This window comes from Aquarana catesbeiana, linkage group LG06 (assembly GCF_042186555.1).
Source record: "Aquarana catesbeiana isolate 2022-GZ linkage group LG06, ASM4218655v1, whole genome shotgun sequence".
NCBI lineage: Eukaryota > Metazoa > Chordata > Amphibia > Anura > Ranidae > Aquarana > Aquarana catesbeiana.
Genome location: NC_133329.1, coordinates 76,932,356 through 76,956,883, shown reverse-complemented (window position 1 = coordinate 76,956,883; position 24,528 = coordinate 76,932,356). Strand labels below are relative to the sequence as shown.

General features: G+C 45.7%; 1 protein-coding gene across 1 annotated transcript in view; it reads left to right on the top strand.

Annotated features, from left to right (window-relative positions):
• The first annotated feature begins 6,071 nt into the window (after window positions 1-6,071).
• FBXL16 (F-box and leucine rich repeat protein 16) overlaps window positions 6,072-24,528 on the top strand; it is an 80,944-nt gene continuing 62,487 nt past the window's right edge. Inside the window, exon 1 of the mRNA XM_073636276.1 lies at window positions 6,072-6,743. The gene's annotated coding sequence lies outside the window, so the exon portion shown is untranslated. The remainder of the gene's footprint in view (window positions 6,744-24,528) is intronic.

The following is a 24,528-nucleotide window of genomic DNA, read 5'->3' as shown; positions in this document are numbered from 1 at the left end:
CGCCACTGAGTACAGGGACCTCATTGTCCAGTGGTGAGATGATTGGAGCTTTGTGACATGGTGCATTATCCTACTGGAAGGAGCCATCAGAAGATGGGTACACTGTAGTCATAAACGGATGGACATGGTCAGCAACAATACTCAGGTAGGCCGTGGAGTTTAAGCGATGCTCAATTGGTACTAAGGGGCCCAAAGTGTGCCAAGAAAATATCCCTCACACCATTACACCACCACCAGTCTGAACTGTTGATACAAGGCAGGATGGATCCATGCTTTCATGTTGTTTCCACCAAATTCTGACCCCACCACCTGAATGTTGCAGCTAAAATTGAGACTCATCAGACCAGACAACGTTTTTCCAATCTTCTACTGTCCAATTTTGGTGATCCTGTGTGAATTGTAGCCTCAGTTTCCTGTTCTTAGCTGACAGGATTGGCACCCGGTGTGGTCTCCTGTCGCTGTAGCCCATCTGCTTCAAGGTTGGATGTGTTGCATGTTCAGGGATGGTAATCTGCATACTTTGGTTGTAACGAGCAGTTATATGAGTTACTGTTGCCTTTCGATTATCTGGAGCCAGTCTGCCCATTCTCCTCTGACATCAACAAGGCATTTTCCTCCACACAACTGCCGCTCACTGGATATTTTCTCTTTTTTGGACCATTCTCTGTAAACCCGAGAGATGGTTGTACCTCCCGACTTTTTGAGATGGGAATGAGGGACACCTATCAGCAAAAGTATGCAGGCATAGGACACACCCCCTGCCACGCCCCCTTAAAGGAGAATTGTACAAAAAACATAATGGGTTAAACCCACAAGTGCTTTTTTTACCACTACAATTCCTTTATATTGGCTTTTGGAGTTTACAAATGCAGCAATTTAGAAATCAGACGAAAGGCTTAGCACTGGGGAACACTTTTTGATAGATAAAAAGTGCATTTTATATACATCTATATAGATCAGACCAAAATGAGGAGGAAAGAGGGACAGAGGGACATTGCTCCAAACCAGGGACAGTCCCTCGAAATCAGGGACAGTTGGGAAATATAGTTGTGTGTGATAATCCCAGTAGATCAGCAGTTTTTGAAATACCCAGACCAGCCCGTCTGACACCAACAACCATGCCACGTTCACCGTCACTTAAATCCCCTTTCTTCCCCATTCTGATGCTCAGTTTGAACTGCAGCAAGTCGCCTTCCCCGCATCTAGATGCCTAAATGCATTGCGTTGCTGCCATGTGATTGGCTGATTTGAAAATTTGTGTTATCAAGCAATGGAACAGGTGTACCTAATAAAGTGTCCAGTAAGTGTATATCAAAGCACTATTGTGCAAAACATGTTAACCACTCCCCGATCACCCCATAGCAGATTTATTGCTACAGGATGGCCGTTCTGTGCAGAATCACGTATATATACACTAAGTGATTCTACACTTCAACCAAGGGGGTGCTTGTGATATGTCAGGAACAGAGGCTGGATGGGGCTCTGCCTATGTAAACAATGCAGAGCTCTGTCCTGTCACTGGGATGTGCAGAGCAGGGAACAAAATCCATCACATCCCCTAGTAAAAGCAGCGCACGCAGTACACAAAAACACTGGCTAGGCACACATTTAATCCTTTAATCACCCTAGATGTTTAACCACTTCAATACCGGGCACTTAGTCACCTTCCAGGCAAATTTTCAGCTTTCAGCGCTGTCGCAATTTTAATAACAATTGCGCAATCATACAACACTGTACCCAAACAAATTTTTTATCATTTTGTTCCCCCCAAAAAAGCTTTCTTTTGGTGGTATTTGATCACCTCTGCGGTTTTTATTTTTTGCGCAACAAATAAAAAATGACGGAAAATTTTGAAAAAAAAAAAGTTTTTCTTTGTTTCTGTTAAAATTTTTTGTAAATAAGTACGTTTTCTTCTTCAATGACGGGCACTGATATGGCTGCACTGACGGGCACAAATGAGGAGGCACTGATGAGGGGGCACTGACAGGCACTGATGATGGGCACTGATAGGTGGCACTGATGGGCACTGATAGGTGGCACTGGTATGCGGCACCGATGGGCACTCATAGGTGGCACCAATGGGCACTCGTAGGTAGCATTGATGGCTACTTATGGGTGGCACTGATAGGTGGCACGGATGGGCACTGATAGGTGGGCACTGATGGGCACTGACAGGTGGCACTGATGACACTAATGGGTGGCATTGCTGGGTATCACTGAAATATAATGGTGCCAATCAGTGCCCATTTGTGGGCACTGATTGGCACAGATTGGGCACAGACTGGGCACATGTGGATGGCTATGGGGTACATACCTGGCCATCCACATGTTGCCCCCTTCCCTGGTGGTCCTAGTGGCGTCCCTGGTGGTCCAGTGTGGTCATCTGAGGGGGGCTGTGCTGATAAACAATCAGCGCAGAACCCCCCTGTCAGGAGAGCCGCCGATCGGCTCTCCTCTACTCGTGTCTGTCAGACGCGAGTGAGGAAAAGCCGATCAATGGCTCTTCATATTGACATCGTGATCAGCCGTGATTGGACGCGGCTGATCACGTGGTAAAGAGCCTCCATTACTAATATTAACTACTAGCCCACAAGCTACCGCAGATATACTGTGGCAGTGTGGCTCTATTGGGTGAATCTCCGTGCCAGTACGGCGCTTCATGCAATAGCTATAGCAGGTGCACGCCCGCTCCGCGTCGCCGGAGCCGATACATGTGGCCACCGCCCACCTGCCGCCCACCCGCGATCGCTCCACAGAGAGCCAGAATGGAGAACTACCAGTGTAAACAGAGCAGATCCCCGTTCTGACAGGGGAGTACAGTGTGACCGTCTGTTCCCAGTGATCGGGAACAGCGATCTCTCTCTACTCCCAGTCAGTCCCCTCCCCCCACAGTTAGAAACACCTCCCTAGGGAACACTTAACCCCTTGGTCTTCCCCCAATGTTAACCCCTTCCCTGCCAGTGTCATTTATACAGTAATCAGTGGCTATTTTTAGCACTGATCGCTGTAATAATGTCAGTGGTCTCAAAGCGTCAAAAGTGTCCGATCTGTCCGCCGCAATGTCGCAGTCCCGCTAAAAATCGCTGATCACCGCCATTACTAGTAAAAAAGAAATAAAAAATAATAAAAATGCCATAAAACTATCCCCTATTTTGTAGACACTATAACTTTTGCACAAACCAATCAATATACGCTTATTGCGATTTTTATTTATTTATTTTTATTTTTTATTTTTTTTTAGCAAAAATATGTAGTAGAATACATATTGGCCTAAATTGATGAATACATTTGTTTTTTTTTAATATTCTTTTTTGGATATGTGTTATAACAAAGGGTAAAAAAATATCGTTTTGTTTTTTTTCAAAATTGTTGGTCTTTTTTTGTTTATAGTACAAAAAATAAAAATCTCAAAGGGGATTAAGAGCCACCAAAAGAAAGCTCTATTTGTGGGGGGAAAAGATGTCAATTTTATTTGAGTACAACGTCGCATAAGAAATTTGATTTTTTTTTACATTTTTTTATTGGATGTGTTTTATAGCAGAAAGTAAATTTTATTTTCCTTTTTTCAAAATTGTCCGGGGTTTTCTGTTTATAGTACAAAAAATAAAAATGCAGAGGTGATCAAATACCACCAAAAGAAAGCTCTATTTGTGGGGCAAAAATGACATCATTTTATTTATGTACAGCATCGCATCACCATGCATTGTCAGTTAAAGTAGCGCAGTGCTGTATAGCAAAAAATGGCCTGGTCATGAAGGGGGGTAAATCTTCCACAGGTCAAGTGGGTAATTCAATAATAAATGTAAACAATTTGTGCAATTTAAAATTAAATAAGAGGCGTCAGGGAAAATTCAAATATAATTAAACAATCCCAACATAATAAATCAAGGGGAAATTCTTTCTTTTTAATTCTTCTTTCTTCCACCACACCACAGTGAAATCCACCACCACATGTACTAAGTGAACTCACCAGAGGCTAATGCTGGTAATGTTATAAACCAGCTAACAGCACATTCCCCTCTGGGAGTAATGATCTGCAGACTCCCATTTCCATGTGTCTCCACTCACACAAATATAACTGGCCTAAACATAGAACGGGGCTCGCTTTGACCACGATTTCTGGCCACAGGGCAAACCCGGTGTGTGGTGATTTCACGTCCAAGCCCCGCCCTATGGGTTTCGTCATCCGACGTCCTCCAGGGTCTATCAGTTTGTATAATGTAATGTAGTGATTTCTACATTGTATTGGTTTGTAAAATGGAGCATTTTTTTAAGATGTATCAATTTGTCTGATGTATGTTTTTTTTTTTTTTTTTTTTTTTTTTTTCAATGCATCAATCTGTACAAGATATCAGTTGGTGTGGTGTATCTTTTTTTACTGACCAGAAACCAAATATACAACCGTATATATCAATTTGTCTGATTTATTGTTTTCTATGATGTATCGGTTTGTGAGATGTATTGATTTCTATGATGTATCGGTTTGTACGATGTATTGATTTCTATGATGTATCAGTTTTGTACGATGTATTGATTTCTATGATGTATTGGTTTGTATGATGTATTGATTTCTATGATGTATCGGTTTGTATGATGTATTGATTTCTACGATGTATCGGTTTGTGCGGTGTATTGATTTCTATGATGTATCGGTTTGTGCGATGTATTGATTTTTATGATGTATCGGTTTGTACGATGTATTGATTTCTATGATGTAACGGTTTGTGCGATGTATTAATTTTTATGATGTATCGGTTTGTACAATGTATTGATTTTTATGATGTATTCATTTGTATGATGTATTGATTTCTATGATGTATCAGTTTGTGTAGTGTATTGATTTCTATGATATATTGATTTCTATGATGTATCGGTTTGTACGATGTATTGACTTCTATGATGTATCGGTTTCCATGATGTATCAGTTTGTACAATGTATTGATTTCTATGATGTATCGGTTTGTGCGGTGTATTGATTTCTATGATGTATCGGTTTGTGCGGTGTATTGATTTCTATGATGCATCGGTTTGTGCAATGTATTGATTTCTATGATGTATCAGTTTCTATGATGTATCGGTTTGTGCGATGTATCGGTTTCTCTGATTTATCAGTTTGTATGATGTATTGATTTCTATGATGTATCGGTTTGTGCGATGTATTGATTTCTGTGATGTATCAGTTTGTGCGATGTATCGGTTTCTATGATGTATTGGTTTGTGCGGTGTATTGATTTCTATGATGTATCGGTTTGTGTGATGTATTGATTCCTATGATGTATCGGTTTGTGCGGTGTATTGATTTCTATGATGTATCAGTTTGTGTGATGTATTGATTCCTATGATGTATCGGTTTGTGTGATGTATTGATTCCTATGATGTATCGGTTTGTGCGGTGTATTGATTTCTATGATGTATCGGTTTGTGTGATGTATTGATTTCTATGATGTATCGGTTTGTATGATGTATTGATTTCTATGATGTATCGGTTTGTATGATGTATTGGTTTGCATGATTTATTGATTTTTATGATATATTGACTTGTATGATGTATGAGATTGTGCAATGTATAAATTTGTATGATGTATTGATTTCTATGATGTATTCATTTCAGTGATGTAGCAGTTTGTGCGATGTCTCTTTTTTTTTCTTTTTCGCTGTCCAAAAACCAAATATGCAACCAAATTTAACAATTTGTCCGATGCATTTTTGTTTCTCTTTTTCATCCACCAGTTGCAGAGATTCTCCGCCACCATGCAAAATTTCCGCATCTGAACGCAAACGCTCATTCTCGCTCGCCCTGACACGCAATGCTAGCGCCGTTTCCCATCGTTTGCAAATATTGGGCTCCACACAGGAGCTGCCCATGGTTGCTCTTGGTGCTGCCTTATTAAATAAACCTCCTGATTTGTTTTATTTCTAAGGAGCAATCCGCTCTCCGTCTGCCTCTCTGGAGGAGAATGGGGAGGGGGGGGGGGCGCAGATCGGCATGTAATAGGCACCTTACTTTCCGATTTCTGTATTGCTAAGGAGGAGGAGGAGGGACAGTGACAGAGGAGAGGAGGGGGTGGAGGGGAATGACAGAAAGGGAGGAGGCCAGCCTGGAGTCATGTATTATTGATAATGATGGTGATGTCTCTTTAACCAGAGCGCTGTTTGACACCCTGTGTGTGTATGTGTGTGCGTGTGTCATAGAGGGTGGGGAGTCCTCGGCTTTTCATGTCGGCTTTTACCCATCGCTGTCCGTGACGCCACCGCTGCCTGCTGGGTGAGGAGATCTGGTTCCCCTCCAAGCCATTATTTAAAGGATTGTGTTTTTTTTTATCCCCCTCTTCCTTGGATTGGCTCCATCTTGTGTCTTTGCACCTGCAAGTATCTCCAGCTGTCGCCCCCCCTCCCCCCCTCCTTCTCCTCCTGCGTTTGGGTGAATGGGACCCCCGGGCTGAGCCGGGATCCCTGTGGATTTCCAGCGTCTCGGGCTGTCATCTCTGCCGGCTGCAAGGCGTTCTGGGATTCGGGATGTTGGCGTGACCTATTTCGGAGGCTGATGGTCTAGTGTGGAGATCGGGGGAATTGTCGTCTCCGGACCCCCCTCCTTCTTCTTCTTACAAGGCCGGGACCCCCCTCTTTATACAAGGCTGGGGGGGAGGAAGGAAGGTGTGTGCGGCCCCCATCGGTACCTGGTGACCCCCCCCACCGGAGTCCGCAGAGGAATGATGCCGTGAGCTGAGCCGGCGCTGTTGACGGTAAGATTTGGTGATTGTACGTGCCATCCATATTGTCTGATGTCTTCACTCATCTGCCTTATATACAGGCCATACACCTCCCTACTTACAGCTAGACCTATCCCTAATATACAGAGTCACCTACCTACAGACCTATCCCTAATATACAGAGCCACCTACCACTGGACCTATCCCTAATATACAGAGCCACCTACCTACAGACCTATCCCTAATATACAGAGCCACCTACCTACAGACCTATCCCTAATATACAGAGCCACCTACCACTAGACCTATCCCTAATATACAGAGTCACCTACCTACAGACCTATCCCTAATATACAGAGCCACCTACCACTGGACCTATCCCTAATATACAGAGTCACCTACCTACAGACCTATCCCTAATATACAGAGTCACCTACCTACAGACCTATCCCTAATATACAGAGTCACCTACCACTAGACCTATCCCTAATATACAGAGTCACCTACCTACAGACCTATCCCTAATATACAGAGTCACCTACCTACAGACCTATCCCTAATATACAGAGTCACCTACCTACAGACCTATCCCTAATATACAGAGCCACCTACCTACAGACCTATCCCTAATATACAGAGTCACCTACCACTAGACCTATCCCTAATATACAGAGTCACCTACCTACAGACCTATTCCTAATATACAGAGTCACCTACCACTAGACCTATCCCTAATATACAGAGTCACCTACCTACAGACCTATCCCTAATATACAGAGTCACCTACCTACAGACCTATTCCTAATATACAGAGTCACCTACCACTAGACCTATCCCTAATATACAGAGTCACCTACCTACAGACCTATCCCTAATATACAGAGTCACCTACCACTAGACCTATCCCTAATATACAGAGTCACCTACCTACAGACCTATCCCTAATATACAGAGTCACCTACCTACAGACCTATCCCTAATATACAAAGTCACCTACCACTAGACCTATCCCTAATATACAGAGTCACCTACCACGAGACCTATCCCTAATATACAGAGTCACCTACCTACAGACCTATCCCTAATATACAAAGTCACCTACCACTAGACCTATCCCTAATATACAGAGTCACCTACCACGAGACCTATCCCTAATATACAGAGTCACCTACCTACAGACCTATCCCTAATATACAGAGCCACCTACCTACAGACCTATCCCTAATATACAGAGTCACCTACCACTGGACCTATCCCTAATATACAGAGTCACCTACCACTAGACCTATCCCTAATATACAGAGTCACCTACCACTAGACCTATCCCTAATATACAGAGTCACCTACCTACAGACCTATCCCTAATATACAGAGTCACCTACCTACAGACCTATCCCTAATATACAGAGTCACCTACCACTAGACCTATCCCTAATATACAGAGTCACCTACCTACAGACCTATCCCTAATATACAGAGTCACCTACCTACAGACCTATCCCTAATATACAGAGTCACCTACCACTAGACCTATCCCTAATATACAGTCACCTACCACTAGACCTATCCCTAATATACAGAGTCACCTACCTACAGACCTATCCCTAATATACAGAGTCACCTACCACTGGACCTATCCCTAATATACAGAGTCACCTACCTACAGACCTATCCCTAATATACAGAGTCACCTACCACTGGACCTATCCCTAATATACAGAGTCACCTACCTACAGACCTATCCCTAATACACAGAGTCACCTACCACTAGACCTATCCTTAATACACAGAGTCACCTACCACTAGACCTATCCCTAATATACAGAGTCACCTACCTACAGACCTATCCCTAATATACAGAGCCACCTACCTACAGACCTATCCCTAATATACAGAGTCACCTACCACTAAACCTATCCCTAATATACAGAGTCACCTACCACTAGACCTATCCCTAATATACAGAGTCACCTACCACTAGACCTATCCATAATATACAGTCACCTACCACTAGACCTATCCCTAATATACAGAGTCACCTACCACTAGACCTATCCCTAATATACAGAGTCACCTACCTACAGACCTATCCCTAATATACAGAGTCACCTACCACTGGACCTATCCCTAATATACAGAGTCACCTACCTACAGACCTATCCCTAATATACAGAGTCACCTACCACTGGACCTATCCCTAATATACAGAGTCACCTACCTACAGACCTATCCCTAATACACAGGGTCACCTACCACTAGACCTATCCTTAATACACAGAGTCCCTACCACTAGACCTATCCCTAATATACAGAGTCACCTACCTACAGACCTATCCCTAATATACAGAGCCACCTACCTACAGACCTATCCCTAATATGCAGAGTCACCTACCACTAAACCTATCCCTAATATACAGAGTCACCTACCACTAGACCTATCCCTAATATACAGAGTCACCTACCACTAGACCTATCCCTAATATACAGTCACCTACCACTAGACCTATCCCTAATATACAGAGTCACCTACCACTAGACCTATCCCTAATATACAGAGTCACCTACCACTAGACCTATCCCTAATATACAGAGTCACCTACCACTAGACCTATCCCTAACATACAGAGTAACCTACCACTAGACCTATCCCTAATATACAGAGTCACCTACCACTAGACCTATCCCTGATATACAGAGTCACCTACCTACAGGCCTATCCCTAATATACAGAGTCACCTACCACTAGACCTATCCCTAATATACAGAGTCACCTATCACTAGACCTATCCCTAATATACAGAGTCACCTACCACTAGACCTATCCCTAATATACAGAGTAACCTACCACTAGACCTATCCCTAATATACAGAGTCACCTACCACTAGACCTATCCCTAATATACAGAGTAACCTACCACTAGACCTATCCCTGATATACAGAGTCACCTACCTACAGGCCTATCCCTAATATACAGAGTCACCTACCACTAGACCTATCCCTAATATACAGAGTCACCTACCACTAGACCTATCCCTAATATAGAGTCACCTACCACTAGACCTATCCCTAATATACAGAGTCACCTATCACTAGACCTATCCCTAATATACAGAGTCACCTACCACTAGACCTATCCCTAATATACAGAGTCACCTACCACTAGACCTATCCCTAATATACAAAGTCACCTACCACTAGACCTATCCCTAATATACAGAGTCACCTACCACTAGACCTATCCCTAATATACAGAGTCACCTACCACTAGACCTATCCCTAATATACAGAGTAACCTACCACTAGACCTATCCCTGATATACAGAGTCACCTACCTACAGGCCTATCCCTAATATACAGAGTCACCTACCACTAGACCTATCCCTAATATACAGAGTCACCTACCACTAGACCTATCCCTAATATAGAGTCACCTACCACTAGACCTATCCCTAATATACAGAGTCACCTATCACTAGACCTATCCCTAATATACAGAGTCACCTACCACTAGACCTATCCCTGATATACAGAGTCACCTACCTACAGGCCTATCCCTAATATACAGAGTCACCTACCACTAGACCTATCCCTAATATACAGAGTCACCTACCACTAGACCTATCCCTAATATAGAGTCACCTACCACTAGACCTATCCCTAATATACAGAGTCACCTATCACTAGACCTATCCCTAATATACAGAGTCACCTACCACTAGACCTATCCCTAATATACAGAGTCACCTACCACTAGACCTATCCCTAATATACAGAGTCACCTACCTACAGACCTATCCCTAATATACAGAGTCACCTACCACTAGACCTATCCCTAATATACAGAGTCACCTACCTACAGACCTATCCCTAATATACAGAGTCACCTACCTACAGACCTATCCCTAATATACAGAGTCACCTACCTACAGACCTATCCCTAATATACAGAGTCACCTACCACTAGACCTATCCCTAATATACAGTCACCTACCACTAGACCTATCCCTAATATACAGAGTCACCTACCTACAGACCTATCCCTAATATACAGAGTCACCTACCACTGGACCTATCCCTAATATACAGAGTCACCTACCTACAGACCTATCCCTAATATACAGAGTCACCTACCACTGGACCTATCCCTAATATACAGAGTCACCTACCTACAGACCTATCCCTAATACACAGAGTCACCTACCACTAGACCTATCCTTAATACACAGAGTCACCTACCACTAGACCTATCCCTAATATACAGAGTCACCTACCTACAGACCTATCCCTAATATACAGAGCCACCTACCTACAGACCTATCCCTAATATACAGAGTCACCTACCACTAAACCTATCCCTAATATACAGAGTCACCTACCACTAGACCTATCCCTAATATACAGAGTCACCTACCACTAGACCTATCCATAATATACAGTCACCTACCACTAGACCTATCCCTAATATACAGAGTCACCTACCACTAGACCTATCCCTAATATACAGAGTCACCTACCTACAGACCTATCCCTAATATACAGAGTCACCTACCACTGGACCTATCCCTAATATACAGAGTCACCTACCTACAGACCTATCCCTAATATACAGAGTCACCTACCACTGGACCTATCCCTAATATACAGAGTCACCTACCTACAGACCTATCCCTAATATACAGAGTCACCTACCTACAGACCTATCCCTAATACACAGGGTCACCTACCACTAGACCTATCCTTAATACACAGAGTCCCTACCACTAGACCTATCCCTAATATACAGAGTCACCTACCTACAGACCTATCCCTAATATACAGAGCCACCTACCTACAGACCTATCCCTAATATGCAGAGTCACCTACCACTAAACCTATCCCTAATATACAGAGTCACCTACCACTAGACCTATCCCTAATATACAGAGTCACCTACCACTAGACCTATCCCTAATATACAGTCACCTACCACTAGACCTATCCCTAATATACAGAGTCACCTACCACTAGACCTATCCCTAATATACAGAGTCACCTACCACTAGACCTATCCCTAACATACAGAGTAACCTACCACTAGACCTATCCCTAATATACAGAGTCACCTACCACTAGACCTATCCCTGATATACAGAGTCACCTACCTACAGGCCTATCCCTAATATACAGAGTCACCTACCACTAGACCTATCCCTAATATACAGAGTCACCTATCACTAGACCTATCCCTAATATACAGAGTCACCTACCACTAGACCTATCCCTAATATACAGAGTAACCTACCACTAGACCTATCCCTAATATACAGAGTCACCTACCACTAGACCTATCCCTAATATACAGAGTAACCTACCACTAGACCTATCCCTGATATACAGAGTCACCTACCTACAGGCCTATCCCTAATATACAGAGTCACCTACCACTAGACCTATCCCTAATATACAGAGTCACCTACCACTAGACCTATCCCTAATATAGAGTCACCTACCACTAGACCTATCCCTAATATACAGAGTCACCTATCACTAGACCTATCCCTAATATACAGAGTCACCTACCACTAGACCTATCCCTAATATACAGAGTCACCTACCACTAGACCTATCCCTAATATACAGAGTCACCTACCACTAGACCTATCCCTAATATACAGAGTCACCTACCACTAGACCTATCCCTAATATACAGAGTCACCTACCACTAGACCTATCCCTAATATACAGAGTAACCTACCACTAGACCTATCCCTGATATACAGAGTCACCTACCTACAGGCCTATCCCTAATATACAGAGTCACCTACCACTAGACCTATCCCTAATATACAGAGTCACCTACCACTAGACCTATCCCTAATATACAGAGTCACCTATCACTAGACCTATCCCTAATATACAGAGTCACCTACCACTAGACCTATCCCTAATATACAGAGTCACCTACCACTAGACCTATCCCTAATATACAGAGTCACCTACCACTAGACCTATCCCCAATATACAGAGTCACCTACCACTAGACCTATCCCTAATATACAGAGTCACCTACCACTAGACCTATCCCTAATATACAGAGTCACCTACCACTAGACCTATCCCTAATATACAGAGTCAACTACCACTAGACCTATCCCTGATATACAGAGTCACCTACCTACAGGCCTATCCCTAAATATACAGAGTCACCTACCTACACACCGATATCCATTATACAGAGTCGCCTACCACTAGACCTATCCCTAATATACAGTCAACCTATCCTCATTATACAGAATCACCTAGCTCTAGACTTATCCCTAATATACAGAGTCACCTACCACTAAACCTATTCCTAATATACAGAGTCACCTACCTACAGACCTATCCCTAATATACACAGTCACCTACATACAGACCTATCCCTAATATAAAGCGTCACCTACCTACAGACCTATCCCTAATATACAGAGTCACCTACCTACAGACCTATCCCTAATATAAAGCGTCACCTACCTACAGACCTATCCCTAATATACAGAGTCACCTACCACTAGACCTATCCCTAATATACAGAGTCACCTACCTACAGACCTATCCCTAATATACAGAGTCACCTACCTACAGACCTATCCCTAATATAAAGCATCACCTACCTACAGACCTATCCCTAATATACAGAGTCACCTACCACTTGACCTATCCCTAATATACAGAGTCACCTACCACGAGACCTATCCCTAATATACAGAGTGATCTACCACTAGACCTATCCCCATTATACAGAATCACCTAGATCTAGACCTATCCCTAATATGAAGAGTCAGGTATCAGGACACAGACTTCTCCCCTCCTCCTAATACACAGGGTTCAGGACACAGACCTCTTCCCTCCTCCTAATACACAGGTATCAGGACACAGACCTCTTCCCTCCTCCTAATACACAGGTATCAGGACACAGACCTCTTCCCTCCTCCTAATACACAGGTATCAGGACACAGACCTCTCCCCTCCTCCTAATACACAGGTATCAGGACACAGACCTCTCCCCTCCTCCTAATACACAGGTAATAGGACACAGACCTCTCCCCTCCTCCTAATACACAGGGTTCAGGACACAGACCTCTCCCCTCCTCCTAATACACAGGGTTCAGGACACAGACCTCTCCCCTCCTCCTAATACACAGGGTTCAGGACACAGACCTCTTCCCTCCTCCTAATACACAGGGTTCAGGACACAGACCTCTCCCCTCCTCCTAATACACAGGGTTCAGGACACAGACCTCTCCCCTCCTCCTAATACACAGGGTTCAGGACACAGACCTCTCCCCTCCTCCTAATACACAGGTATCAGGACACAGACCTCTCCCCTCCTCCTAATACACATGTAATAGGACACAGACCTCTCCCCTCCTCCTAATACACAGGGTTCAGGACACAGACCTCTCCCCTCCTCCTAATACACAGGTATCGGGACACAGACTTCTCCTCTTAATATATAGGTATCAGGACACAGACCTCTCCTCCTAATATACAGGTATCAGGACACAGACCTCTCCCTCCTCCTATTACTCAGGTATCAGGATACAGACCTCTGCCCCCTTACCATTAATCTACACTAGCAGGATTTGAATCTTAGCTTCTGTGTGTGGGTGCTCCGTGTGTTTGCTATGGCACAAGTAATCAGGTCCTGTGCTTTGTAGATGTACAGGTCACTCTTTGCAGGTCACGAACACTCCTGTAGGGCACCTGCTGAAATTACAGGATAAAGTGTCGGCGGAGCCAGTTGCCTTCAGTCAGAATGAGCAGACTGGGGATACAGTCCTATAGACTTCTATAGATTGTCTCCAATCATATTTGGCTGTGGGACAGAGTCCTAAAGTCTTCTATGGGACCATCTCCGACCTTGGGACACAGTCCTGTAGACTTCTATGGGATCGACTCCAATCACCTCCGGTCTTACGACACAATACTATAGACTTCGATGACATCATCTTCTGCCTTAGGACACAGTACTAAAGACTTTGTCTATTGTCTTTGTCTCTGTCCTTGGACGTAGTCCTGTAGACTTCTATGGATTTCTGGCCTTGGGGCATAGTAATATAATCTTCTATGGGATCCTGTTTGAACTTCTTTGGACTGGGGCACACAGTATTATAGGGATCTATGAGATCATCTCAGGTCTTGGATCATAGTCCTATAGGTTCTATGCAATCATTTTTTATCATCTCCAACCTTAGGGCACAGTACTATAGACTAATATGGGATTGTCTCCAGCCTTTGGATACAATCCTATAGACTTCTAGAGGATTGTTTCCTGCCTTCTGACACAGTCCTGTAGACTTATATGAGATCTTTTCCAGGCTTGATACACAGTACTATAGACTTTTTTGGGATTGTCTTTTTTCTTCCCTGGCCTTGGAACACAGTATTATAGACTTCTATGGGATCTTGTTTGATCGTCTCCATCCTTATAACACATTCCTATAGAATTCTATGCGATCATATCGGTCTTTAGGACACAGACCTATACACGTCTATGGGATTGTTTCCTATCACCTCTGGCCTTGGGACACAGTACTATAGAGGATTGTTTCCTGCCTTCAGACACAGTCCTGTAGACTTCTATGGATCGTCTTTGATCATCTCTGGCCTTTGGACGGAGTCCTGTAGACGTCTATGGATTGTTTCTGATCATCTTTGGCCTTGGGACATAGAACTAAAGACTTGTATGGGATCATCTTTAATCATCTCCAGCCTTGGGACACATATTTATAAACTTCTATTGATTGTCTCTGATCATCTCTATCCTTGGAACACAGTAATATAATCTATCTATGGGGTCCTCTTTGAACTTCTTCGGTCTTGGGGACACAGCATTATAGACTTCTATGGGTTCACCTCAGGCCTTGGGTCACAGTCCTATAGGCTCCTATGGGATCATCTTTGATCATCTCCAACCTTCACAGTACTATAGACTATTATAGGATTGTCTCCAGCCTTTGGACACAATCCTATAGACTTCTATGGGATTGTTTCTGATCATCTCGGGCCTTGGGACACAGTACTAAAGACTTCACGAGGGTTGTTTCCTACCTTCAGACACAATCCTGTAGACTTCTATGAGATCTTTTTCAGCCTTGGGACACAATCCTATAGATTTCTATGGGATCATCTCTGGCCTTGGGACACAGACCTAAAAACTTCTATGGGATTGTTTCCAATCATCTCTGGCCTTGGGGCACATTACTATAGACTTCTAGAGGATTGTCTCCTGCCTTCAGACACAGTCCTGTAGACTTCTATGGATTGTTTCTGATCATCTCTGGCCTTGGGACCTAGTACTGAAGACTTGTATGGGATCATCTTTGATCATCTCCAGCCTTGGGACAGTCATATACTTCTATGGGATTGTCTCCTGCCTTGGGGCACAGTCCTGTAGACTTCTAGGGCATAGTTGTTGATTGTCTCCAGCCTCGGGACACAATCCTATAGATTTCTATCGGACTGTCTTTGCCTTGGTACACAGGTGTGGCCAGGACAGTGAAGACTTGCGACGATGGATGTAAACAAACAGTGGAGTCGCAGCTGTCGGAAGGAGGTAAGTGTGCATCTATGGTGGGGGAGGGGGATATGTTAGGTCAGGGGAAGGGGGCAAAACGGATCAATGCACCTTGTTTTAAAAATTTTCTAATTGAAAAATACAGTCCAATACAATTGATTCACTTACAGGAGACCTGTACTATATCATGCCCACCATCTGCTGGTTTTGAATAGAGTGGGGAAGACTTAATATTTCTTTTAGTTGTTTTTTTTATTCGTCTGTAGCCACTTTGGGAATTTCATTCCTTACTTCCTGTCTCTGTGACACTGATACAAGAACTAGGGAAAGCAAAAAGTCCCAGACACAGCCTATAGTAAAAACAAAGTTCTAACTCCTTCCCACTGTAGCTAACTTTCTTCTGATTGTGTCTCTGTTAGGGAGATTTTAAATAACTTCCTGTCTAGATGGGAAACAAGGTGAAATCTCCCAGCTGGTAAATGTAGAGGTAGAGGTATTCGGCACACTACATACAAAGTAAAGACACACATTGATGTTGGTGCTAAAGCAAGTAGATAGACGGCTCCATCCTATACCATGCCTCCCAACTTTCTGAGATGAAAAAGAGCGAAATCCTTTTAGCCAAAGTATGTAGGTAAAGGAAACACCCAGTTGTTCCTCCAGTTACATTTCCATGGACCATTGTCATGTACCTGGTAGAAGAGCCTGACACGATGAGGAAGGCCTCTCTTACACTCTAACTCGTGAAGTGAGTGGACAGGTGGCACAGGAGTACAGAGTGGCACGTGTGCCTGTTGGTCTTGTTAGCAGCAGGGCTGGGCGGAACATCCGGATCAAGCAGAGACAGACCATCAGTGGACCACAGCGGAGCAGGAATGCCGGATGGACACCAGTGAGCAGGAGGAAGGAGCAAGCTTGCACTGGTGACAGCAGACAGGCACAGGCTGGTAGCAGACAGGCGGTGAGTAGGCACCAGTGGACTGTAGGCAAAGGCTCGCAGCAGGCAGTCTAGCAACAAGTGGAACAGAGTCAGACAAGCTGGGTCGGGTGCAGAGGCCTTACCGTAAGGCGGCTCCTCGCTGTAGCTGCTCCAGGAGAAGAGCCGGGGCTTCTCCTCGAGAAGAGCCTGGGCTTCTCCTACCGGCCGAACAGGCGAGTGGCAATCTTGGAGCGTTTGGGCATAGGGGATGACGGACCAGAAGCCGTCCGTCCAACGCATCATTCGTCATTGATGCTCAGCCTTAGTGACCTCTGCTCCTTGGGCTTCTTGCTGCCGAGCTTGCCCTCGTCGTTCTTGCTCTGTTCATAGCCGTCCTCTTCTCCCTGGTCTGCTCTAGGACTCCCAGCCCGGTCACAGGACCTGCTTCCTGATTGACCGGAAGAAGAAACAGGAAGACAATATTGTCACACAACTGGATGGGCTCAGGGCGCAGTGTTCTGCACCCCGAGCCCACCCTTTTTTAAAGCCAATTAGAGCCTCAGCCATCTACTCATGTGCTTAAAAAAAAAACCAAAAAAACATTGAAATCCATGCGTACGGCAACCTGCATGTCGATTAGAGGTCAGTCGCATGGATTGGGCTGGGGGAGGTGCCCCTGCACCCCTTATAGATGGGCCGTCACTGTGCACAGCAGAACCCCATAAATTCTAAGTCCCTACATACGTAGTAGAACCTCATAGACCCAAAGTCCCTACATGCGTAGTACTAGAACCCCATAGACTCAAAGTCTCTACATGCATAGTAGACTACTATGTGTGTAATGGTACCCCATAGACTCAAAGTCCCTACATGAGTAGTACTAGTAGAACCCCATAGACCCAAAGGCCCTACATGCATAGCAAAATCCCATCTCTCTATATGCGTAGTAGAACCCCATAGACTCAAAGTCCTGACATGTGTAGTAGACTCCCATAGACCCAAAGTCTCTACATGTGCAGTATAACCCCATAGGCTGAAAGTCCACACGTGCATAGTAAACTACTACTGTGTGTGCGTAATGGCACCTCATAGACTCAAAGGCCCTGTATGCATAGTAGAACCCTAGAGTCTCAAAGTGACATGTGCAGCAGAACCCCATAGGCTGAAAGTCCATACATGCTCAGTAGAAGCTTGTAGACTACAAGAGGGCTGAGAGATGGCTTGAAAGGCAGCCCCCATTGAAATCTGTGGGATTCTACAGCATCTACTTTGGCTTTAGGAAAAAAGAGGCCAGTAGCAGAGTGTGAACAATGTGGTGGGCTGTTATGGCAAGAAATCGGTAAGTATGGATTGGTAGGGAAAGGGGACGGTGGGTTAGAGGATCTCAGTTGGGAAGGAGGGGAAGCAAAAGGGGTAGGGCTAAAGATATAATGCCATGTCAACAAAAATGCATTCAGTCAGGGAGGTCTATATATACACAAGCGTTAAATGAAGAGCTTTTTGTTACAATGTGGCAGAACCATGTTCTGCTGCACGGTGTACGCTCACATCCTTTCCCCACAGAAGGCGCTCAATGCCAGGCGGGTGCTGGAAAGCTGGTGTCAAGCCGAAAGGAATTGAGGCAATGCCCATAGCAGTCATGACAGGTTCTCTTTACATCCCTCCTAATGGCAGTTTTGGACAGGAGCAGAGCCTGCTCCCTCCGACCTTTCCACCGCAGACTATTTACCTTACACCATACATATTGTATAAGAGGTTATGTACGTCAGGCATTCTTTGAATAATTTAAAGCACAAAAATCCCCTGAAGAATATCAGAATGCAAAAGAAAAAAAAAAACTGTTGATTACTTTCTGTGCTCTCTGCCTGTCCTGACTTTCTATCAGTTGCATTGTTCCCAGTTCTCTCCTGAGATTACAAACCCCTCCCCCATGTTATGGAGCAGAGGATTGGGGGAGGTGTTCTGTAGTCCTGTCCTAAGGTAACAGCACTGCTTCTTGTTTAGCCAAGTGGGTTGAACAATGTCCCGAAGGAGGAACCCCCTTGCCTGGACATTGTATTCTGACAGCGGGACCCGGGTGCTGCCGGAATACACAGATCAGCGGCTGTAGCTGCTTGCTGGCAGTACAGGGGAACGGCATGTTGTCAGTTAATTTCATTAATAATTAATTCATAATTAAATAAAATTATATTATAATTAATAATATAATTATATTTAAAAAAAAAAATATATATATATATATATATATATATATATATATATATATATATATATATATATATATATATATATATATATATTATATTATATTATAATATTAATATAATATTATATAATTATAATTACTTAATAATTATGGTGGTATTACTTGAATGTGTGAGTTAGTGCCCTTCATAGCTGGAGCCCAAATGACTGCACCAGGCCGCACACTGCTAGGATAACATCTTTTCACTTGCCAGTGGCCAAACGCTGAGTCATTTTGATGGAAATAGCGTTGAACATTGATTTTCCTTCACCAGTTCTTTAAACATGTTACACTTTACTTGCTTCAGTTCGAAGCCATAAAGGGAAGCTGCTGTATACTTTGCGAGGCCTCGCACACCTGTGGTCCAGGCTCAGTCCATAGGAATGTTCTGTTAGGCAGCAGGCCCTAACATAGGGTCCCTGCCACTTGGAAGGTTAGACCATACAGCCACCATTTCACCCTCATGAGATAGCCTCCATCACCAGCTCCTCCCCCGAACTGGCTGCTCCTCCCTCCTTTTACTATCCATCAGACATGATCCAGTCCATAGTTTTCCTGCCACATTGACAGGCAGACCTTACATCGTCCCAACAGAATCTCCTCCTCAATGTAAAAATATAAACTTAGCCTACCTTAAAAGTGGACAGAGTCAGTAGGTCAGTACTCAGTAGAGCTGTGGACAGTACCAGTAGGGCAATGGAAGGTGTGTGGACAGTGTCAGTAGAGCAGTGGATGTGTCAGTAGGGCAGAGGTTGGTGTCAGTAGGGCAGAGGTTGGTGTCAGTAGGGCAGAGGTTGGTGCCAGTAGGGCAGAGGATGGTGTCAGTAGAGCAGAGGATGGTGTCAGTAGGGCAGTGGATAGGGTCAGTAGGGCAGTGGATGGTGGCAGTAGAGCAGTGGATGGTGTCAGTGGGGCAGAGGATGGTGTCAGTGGGGCAGAGGATGGTGTCAGTGGGGCAGAGATTGGTGTCAGTAGGGCAGAGGATGGTGTCAGTAGGGCAGAGGATGTCTCAGGAAGGCAGAGGTTGGTGTCAGTAGGGCAGAGGATGGTGTCAGTAGAGCAATGGATGTGTCAGGAGAGCAGAGGTTGGTGTCAGCAGGACAGTGGATGGTGTTAATAGGGCAGAGATTGGTGTCAGTAGGGCAATGGATGGTGTCAGTAGGGCAGAGATCCGTGTCAATAGGGCGAAGATTGGTGTCAGTACAGCAGTGGATGGTGTAAATAGGGCAGAGGTTGGTGTCAGTAGGACAGTGGATGGTGTAAGCAGAGCAGTGGATGTGTCAGTAGGTCGGAGGTTGGTGTCAGTAGTGCAGTGGACAATTATCAGTAGAGAAGTGGAAGGTGTCAGTAGAGCAGTGGATGGTGTCAGTAGAGCAGTGGATGGTGTCAGTAGAGCAGTGGATGGCATCAGTAGAGCAGTGGATGTGTCAGTAGAGCAGTGGATGTGTCAGTAGGGCAGAGGACGTTGTCAGTAGGGCAGTGGATGTGTCAATAGAACAGTGGATGTGTCAGTAGGACAGTAGATGGAGTCAGTAGGAGAGTGGATGGTGTCATGGATGGTGAAATATCAGAGACCCCTGATGTCTTACTTTTGAGACAAAGAACGTGATTGAGGACACAGTCCCAGTGGCGGCTGTTGCTCCATTTGTTGGGGGGCCGTCAAACAAACCACTGGTTATCAGATCACTATGTCCCTATCCCTATCATACTCTTCATGTAGGTGGGTGGGTGGGACTCACGCTGTCGGGCTCTGGCTTGTTGTGGCTGGCTAGGTTGCCGGCGATGCAAAGCAGAGAGATCGCTCCATTGAGGACGGCCATCTCCCAGATCTCCCTATACATCCTTCCCGGTGCGGCCAGCTCCTGCCCCGAACTGGCTGCTCCTCCCTCCTTTTACTATCCATCAGACATGATCCAGTCCATGGTTTTCCTGCCACATTGACAGGTAGACCTTACATCGTCCCAACAGAATCTCCTCCTCAATGTAAAAATATAAACTTAGCCTACCTTAAAAGTGGACAGAGTCACTCAGTAATCAGTAGAGCTGTGGACAGTATCAGTAGGGCAATGGAAGGTGTGTGGACAGTGTCAGTAGAGCAGTGGATGTGTCAGTAGGGCAGAGGACGGTGTCAGTAGGGCAGTGGATGTGTCAGTAGGGCAGAGGTTGGTGTCAGTAGGGCAGAGGACAGTGTCAGTAGGGCAGAGGACGGTGTCAGTAGAGCAGTGGATGTCTCAGTAGAGCAGAGGACAGGTGTCAGCAGAGCAGTGGATAGGGTCAGCAGAGCAGTGGATGGTGTCAGTAGGGCAGAGAATGGTGTCAGTAGGGCAAAGGTTGGTGTCAGTAGGGCAGAGGACGGTGTCAGTTGGGCAGTGGATAGGGTCAGTAGGGCAGAGGATGGTGTCAGTAGGGCAGAGGATGGTGTCAGTAGGGCAGAGGATGGTGTCAGTAGGGCAGTGGACGTCTCAGGAAGGCAGAGGTTGGTGTCAGTAGGGCAGAGGTTGGTGTCAACAGGACAGTGGATGGTGTTAATAGGGCAGAGATTGGTGTCAGTACAGCAGTGGATGTGTCAGTAGGGCAATGGATGGTGTCAGTAGGGCAGTGGGTTGGTGTCAGTAGGACAATGGGTGTTGTAAGCAGAGCAGTGGATGTGTCAGTAGGGCGGAGGTTGGTGTCAGTAGTGCAGTGGACAATTATCAGTAGAGCAGTGGACAGTGTCAGTAGAGCAGTGGATGGTGTCAGTAGAGCAGTGGATGGTGTCAGTAGAGCAGTAGATGTGTCAGTAGGGCAGTGGATGTGTCAGTAGAGCAGTGGATGTGTCAGTAGGGCAGAACACGGTGTCAGTAGGGCAGAGGTTGGTGTCAGTAGGGCAGAGGACGGTGTCAGTAGGGCAGAGGATGGTGTCAGTAGAGCAGTGAATGTCTCAGGAGGGCAGAGAATGGTGTCATTAGGGCTGAGGATGGTGTCAGTAGAGCAGTGGATAGGGTCAGTAGGGCAGTGGATGGTGGCAGTAGAGCAGTGGATGGTGGCAGTAGGGCAGAGGATGGTGTCAGTAGGGCAGAGGATGGTGTCAGTAGGGCAGAGGTTGGTGTCAGTAGGGCAGAGGTTGGTGTCAGTAGGGCAGAGGATGGTGTCAGTAGGGCATTGGATAGGGGCAGTAGAGCAGTGGATAGGTGTCAGTAGGGCAGAGGATGGTGTCAGTAGGGCAGAGGTTGGTGTCAGTAGGGCAGAGGTTGGTGTCATTAGGGCAGTGGATGTCTCAGGAAGGCAGAGGTTGGTGTCAGTAGGGCAGAGGATGGTGTCAGTAGAGCAATGGATGTGTCAGTAGAGCAGAGGTTGGTGTCAGCAGGACAGTGGATGGTGTTAATAGGGCAGAGATTGGTGTCAGTACAGCAGTGGACGTGTCAGTAGGGCAATGGATGGTGTCAGTAGGGCAGTGGATGTGTCAGTAGGGCAGAGATCGGTGTCAATAGGGCAGAGATTGGTGTCAGTACAGCAGTGGATGATGTAAATAGGGCAGAGGTTGGTGTCAGTAGGACAATGGATGGTGTAAGCAGAGCAGTGGATGTGTCATTAGGGCGGAGGTTGGTGTCAGTTGTGCAGTGGACAATTATCAGTAGAGAAGTGGAAGGTGTCAGTAGAGCAGTGGACGGTGTCAGTAGAGCAGTGGACGGTGTCAGTAGAGCAGTGGATGGTGTCAGTAGAGCAGTGGATGTGTCAGTAAAGCAGTGGATGGTGTCAGTAGAGCAGTGGATGTGTCAGTAGGGCAGTGGATGTGTCAGTAGAGCAGTGGATGTGTCAGTAGGGCAGAGGACGCTGTCAGTAGGGCAGAGGACGGTAACAGTAGGGCAGTGGATGTGTCAGTAGGGCAGAGGTTGGTGTCAGTAGGGCAGAGGTTGGTGTCAGTAGGGCAGAGGACGGTGTCAGTAGGGCAGAGGACGGTGTCAGTGGGGCAGAGGACGGTGGCAGTAGGGCAGTGGATGGTGTCAGTAGAGCAGTGGATGTGTCAGTAAAGCAGTGGATGGTGTCAGTAGAGCAGTGGATGTGTCAGTAGGGCAGTGGATGTGTCAGTAGGGCAGTGGATGTGTCAGTAGGGCAGAGGACGCTGTCAGTAGGGCAGAGGACGGTGTCAGTAGAGCAGTGGATGGTGTCAGTAAAGCAGTGGATGGTGTCAGTAGAGCAGTGGATGTGTCAGTAGGGCAGTGGATGTGTCAGTAGAGCAGTGGATGTGTCAGTAGGGCAGAGGACGCTGTCAGTAGGGCAGAGGACAGTGTCAGTAGGGCAGAGGACGCTGTCAGTAGGGCAGAGGACGGTGTCAGTAGAGCAGTGGATGGTGTCAGTAGAGCAGTGGATGTGTCAGTAAAGCAGTGGATGGTGTCAGTAGAGCAGTGGATGTGTCAGTAGGGCAGTGGATGTGTCAGTAGAGCAGTGGATGTGTCAGTAGGGCAGAGGACGCTGTCAGTAGGGCAGAGGACGGTGTCAGTAGGGCAGAGGACGGTGTCAGTAGAGCAGTGGATGTGTCAGTAGGGCAGAGGACGCTGTCAGTAGGGCAGAGGACGGTGTCAGTAGGGCAGTGGATGTGTCAGTAGGGCAGAGGTTGGTGTCAGTAGGGCAGAGGACGGTGTCAGTAGGGCAGAGGATGGTGTCAGTAGGGCAGTGGATGTCTCAGGAGGGCAGAGGTTGGTGTCAGTAGGGCAATGGATGTGTCAGTAGAGCAGAGGCTGGTGTCAGCAGGACAGTGGATGGTGTTATTAGGGCAGAGATTGGTGTCAGTACAGCAGTGGATGTGTCAGTAGGGCAATGGATGGTGTCAGTAGGGCAGTGGATGTGTCAGTAGGGCAGAGATCGGTGTCAATAGGGCAGAGATTGGTGTCAGTACAGCAGTGGATGGTGTAAGTAGGGCAGAGGTTGGCGTCAGTAGGACAGTGGATGGTGTAAGCGGTGCAGTGGATGTGTCAGTAGGGCGGAGGTTAGTGTCAGCAGAGCAGTGGATAATTATCAGTAGAGAAGTGGAAGGTGTCAATAGAGCAGAGGACAGTATCAGTAGGGCAGTGGATGGTGTCAGTTGAGCAGTGGATGTGTCAGTAGGGCAGAGGATGGTGTCAGTAGGAGAGTGGA